Source organism: Mizuhopecten yessoensis, unplaced genomic scaffold, assembly GCF_002113885.1.
Source record: "Mizuhopecten yessoensis strain PY_sf001 unplaced genomic scaffold, ASM211388v2 scaffold2329, whole genome shotgun sequence".
Lineage (NCBI taxonomy): Eukaryota > Metazoa > Mollusca > Bivalvia > Pectinida > Pectinidae > Mizuhopecten > Mizuhopecten yessoensis.
In genome coordinates, this window is record NW_018404492.1 from 941,497 (window position 1) to 946,407 (window position 4,911).

The 4,911-nt window shown below is 32.0% G+C and overlaps 1 long non-coding RNA gene across 1 annotated transcript; it reads left to right on the forward strand.

The window, feature by feature from the left end:
• The first annotated feature begins 3,537 nt into the window (after positions 1 to 3,537).
• Positions 3,538 to 4,911, forward strand: LOC110445521. Its single transcript, XR_002462374.1, has 3 exons — positions 3,538 to 3,613; positions 4,028 to 4,260; positions 4,840 to 4,911. It is a non-coding gene; the product is annotated as an uncharacterized LOC110445521 (long non-coding RNA).

Consider the following 4,911-nt stretch of genomic DNA (forward strand, 5'->3'; position numbering starts at 1 on the left):
ACATGTCAATGACAGGATGACCTTTGGAGAGTAGGAGACAGTGACGATGATATATATCAAGTGTAAGTATACCTTCTATTTATTAACATACATTATTGTAATGACGTAAGTCTTTATTGTGATTAATGACAGTTTATTCTGATACAGATCAAATACATTTCTCTCGTTTCCATGTGTATAAGATAGAGCGGTCCAGGGTAAGAAAGGGGTGTAGGAAATTTCCATCTTACACACCATTTCACGTGACGTGACCTCACAATGGCTCAACAATGACGTGACGTCACGGATTTGGAACTCTCTAATGCCGCAATGCGGAAAAGACGACGCGATGAAATTTAAACCTTTTACGACATATTTGCCGTACACATTAGAAAGATGCGATTCATTTTTCTGCGCAAACATTGTTTGCAAATATGGGATATGCTGGTTTCTTGGGTTATTCCGGTGGTTGGAATGAGAGAAAAATACTCTTTCATCCCAAAGGGTGTAGGATAGGGAAATTCCACACGAGAAGTTTTCAAATTTGGTAAAACCCGACGCTTTAGTCGTATAGTCCTATTGTTATTCATATGAATTTTAACAGTTTATTGTATAGAATTTTCATTTTTACCTTTTGAAATAATAATAATGTTAAAATATCCATACCTGAAGTTGGGATTAAATCATTAATGTGTCGAAAATATTCCCTCGTTCATTTAAATAAACTGCTCAAATATTGGAATACGACATAATGATTTCCTTTTTTTTTCATCTCCTAGAAGTACTCGCAAATAAAGGATTTAATACGAAAATATTTAGCGAGAATATAATATTTTAAAACTCGCTGTAATAACCAGTGTATAAGCTCACTGAGGAAAAGCTTAATAAGGGAGAAATTGTAATTATTAAATATCTTGTATTTGTTTGTTTGTTGTATTTTTTTTTTTTTAAACTTCTGTTAAAATGGTTGACCAAGTTAGAGCCACTCAATTTAACATTACACAACAGAAAACCGTGTTGACTAACACCGCCTTCAATTGTTGGTTTCCATCCTTCCTCTTTGAAAACATTGACTGTAATTTAAGTCAATGTTTTCAATGTCAACTAACTGTAGTTTAAAATATTGGTTAAATGTAATAAATTGGAATATATTTGTTGAGACGAAAAATGTTAGACATTAATATAATTTGGGGTATTTTGGGTATTAAAAACTAGGCAGTAGCTGCCTTCTTTAATAACGTTTGTTGAATATTTTATATTGCCAAAAAGAATAAATAAAGTAGAACTATGAAAACAGAAAAGTTTTTGTAAATGAAATGTTTCTTTAAAATTTCCCATTTTGACAATCTGATAATTGTAGTGCCCTTTTCTCTATGCATTATTCTATTGATAAATAGGGTTAAAATAATATTTCATTATTTCCAAACAGTTAACAACGTAAATGTTACAATCAAACATATTGTAAATTAATGTGGTTTTGGTCTAGCTAGTAAGGAATTTCAGGAGGTCATGGTCCACATTCAAAGCAGGCCTGGTACGTTTCCTTTTGTCAGGATCCCACTTGTCATTTCACCATTTTTTTCATATATAAACAGAAAGTGTTTAAATACATAAGTTTCATGCTGCATCTCGTTTTGCAGGGTTTTTTCTCGTAACAAATTATACTGGTTATAAATAGCTTAACCATTACATGCCCTATCGTAGCTGCTCTGGAACACCTCACCTTACATGGAATTGATTGCTGTCATATATATGTCATTGTGGTTGTGGTCAACAGTATTAATTGCACTTGAAAACAGAAGTATCACATATGTTGTTAGTGTGTACTTGAAGATCCACTAAACTGTCCTCTTATCATATTAATATGTTATATATTAAGTTCATGTTTAACTTCTGACGATAATGGAAGAAAAATCAGAAACGGAAAATCAGTGATAACTGTCATTATTTACTGTGATATTCCTTTCATATGTTTATCGGGAATCGATGTCTCGCTGATTACAATAGACTGTGATATCTTGAAATAAATGCATTTGTCTGCATTACTGTTAAAACATTTGAAGAAGTGTCCTCTCATTGTATTTAGATCATTTGTATGTATCCACATATACCTTATCAAAGGTAACACATTTATTCAAAACATTGATTCATAGTTACATATGTGATACAATGTTGCTCGAGGCAGTTTGGTGACCATTACCTCAGGCTTACATCTGTGACGTCATAGTAAATATATATGGTAATTATCCGTATGTATATCAAGAGCTATTTATATGATAATACATGTAACCTGTGGTGTTGTTACTTACGTACATGTATATGACAAGCGAAACCTCAATCCATATTTTGAATAGTGTGTGGGATAAACTTTAAATAAATATCAACTATGCATGATACGTGGCCTTATCACTACTGACATGTTAGACTCGTTAACTGTCAATTGTCAATTTATATATATGACATCATTACCGCAACTGAACAACATTTTATTATTTTGAGATCTAATGATAAAAAACACTTTGTTTTTTATGACTGTCTTGGTTTGTTCATCATCTATTGAATATTTTCTGTCCTACATACCACACACTAATTCTCCCAATTTACACTGCTTTATGAGTCCCTTGTCATATAATATAGCTAGTTAAACAAAGGGCAATGTCTCAGTATTACCAATTCATTGAATCATCCTTTATAACATCGATTGGTTTGTACTATATTTAATACTCCCTCCATGTATTTTCCAAACATTCAAAATCTTACATTTACAATTAAAGAATATGAGAATTTATTCGACTCATTGTTAAATAAATGTCATCTTTAGAATTGAATAATATAGTATGTATTTTTAAGAGGGACTTACTTCAGAAGATCCCATGTTTTGTTCCTGTATTAGTGGTTAAATGCTGCAAATAAGCTATTGTATCATAGAAAAAAGAACAGATACTGATTTGTATATATATTTAATAATTATACTGTATTTATCAGGAAACACATCAATTTATCATAATTAAGAATTGCGTTGTTATGTAATTAATAAAATGTATGCCAAAATTTATCTATGTCTTCCTCAAAAACTCCTGCTCTCCAAACGTCGTCTTATCATCGACATGTACGTCATTGGTGGAAAAGGAAACCTCCATTAGCTAATAATAGCTTGCGTTATTCTTTGTATATACACAATGATTGCACTCTCGTGAAAATGCTTTAGGAAAGAATATGAACAACAATAACAAAAAGTATTTCCTCGTAATATTGTGTTTAAAAGTAAGTGTTTATATTTTGTTCTCAAACACAATCTGTTCTGACAAAGACTGAACAAGTGTGACCCTTAGCGGTGGACATAGGTGAGTCTATGAAGTATCTATATGTGTGTTCACATAGCTGAAGCTAGTAAAGGAAAGTTGACACACTATGATATTTTAGTCTACCATGTTATTACTGTGTTGAGCTAGTCAGGGATTCCTATTTTGAAAATATAATATATTATTGCAAATATTTCATGAAATACTCAAAGAGTATTTTATATGCTAAATACATTTCAGTATTAAGTGTAACAATTCCGATTACAGATTCAATCAACTGAAGATGTTGAAACGTATCGTGCTGCCGTGTCTAGTTGCCTGTGTCTTGTGCCGTAAGTATTTTACTTATATTTATCTGTAAATATCTTTCTCTCAATATACACATTTGTATCGGGATAAATCGTCATTGCAATAAGCGGTGTCATATGAAGACAGTATAACATATTTACACACAAATTGCATCACGAAGTGTTATATGTTCGTCATTATATACTATTATTTCATCCTCATAAAGACTTGGTAATACAAGTATAAGTCTGTAATGATGCATGTGTCTGATTTTTGAAAACATTTCATTCGGAAGATAATTAATGTATACAAAGACTACATTATATCTGCATTAGAGTCTGGAAGTGTTTTCTTATGAAATAAGTATCTAAGTAATATTAAACAACAACGCTTATACAAAGATAAACAAATATTGCCTCTTACTGTTAAGAACTGCAATGCAATGGTTATAATTACAGGATCCTACGGAGTAAGGCGTGGTTCCTCGTTGTTTGACGGACTCAGTAGAACTAGGTGGGGTTCAAGCTTTGACCGTTGGGGAAACGATCCTTGGAATAGTGATATGTATGGAAACGACTAGTCCCGACGTGGAAGCGACATTTGGAGAGACAGGTGGTCTGGTGACAGGATAGGAAACATATGGGGATACGACCGAAGATACTGATGCAGAGACAATGAATGATGCTGAAAGGTATGAATTTTAATACTTTATGCATAGTTATTCTCTATTTAATATTTACTTAATATTCTGTCATAAATTTTGAAAAGATGTCGTGGCTGTTTTAATATATAATTTATTTCCCTTTTGCAATATGTGTTGTCTGGTTGATGTATTCACGACAAAATTGATAGAATATTGTAGTATCAGTTCAAACAAAACTTATCCATTGTGTTAAGTAGTAAATATATCGAATTATAATGACAACACTATTGATACCCTTGCTTTTGTAAAAGCGCCATTTTTTTCAATGTAAAGTAACCTATCAAAGAGTAGTATTCGAGGTGACTTCTTACAAATAAAAACCCTCACTCATATATATCTTTATAATGTGACTCGCGCAGGGGCATCCGACTCATTATTGGCAATAGGTCAAATCAATATATGAGAAACTTTCTCTGCTGATCATGGGATAAACAAAATGTTCTTTGCTTCTACCTAACGACCAGTAGTTTATCTCATAACATATATCTTTAGAATTCAGGAACAAGAAAAGGAGGAATGGCATATATATATCATAATAACATTGTCCTTACTCATTTGCTTTTTCAGATCGATGTGGCCAAAGATTACATGGAAAATCCGTTTTAACAATTTCATGCATGTCTATTTGTAAAAGTGTAT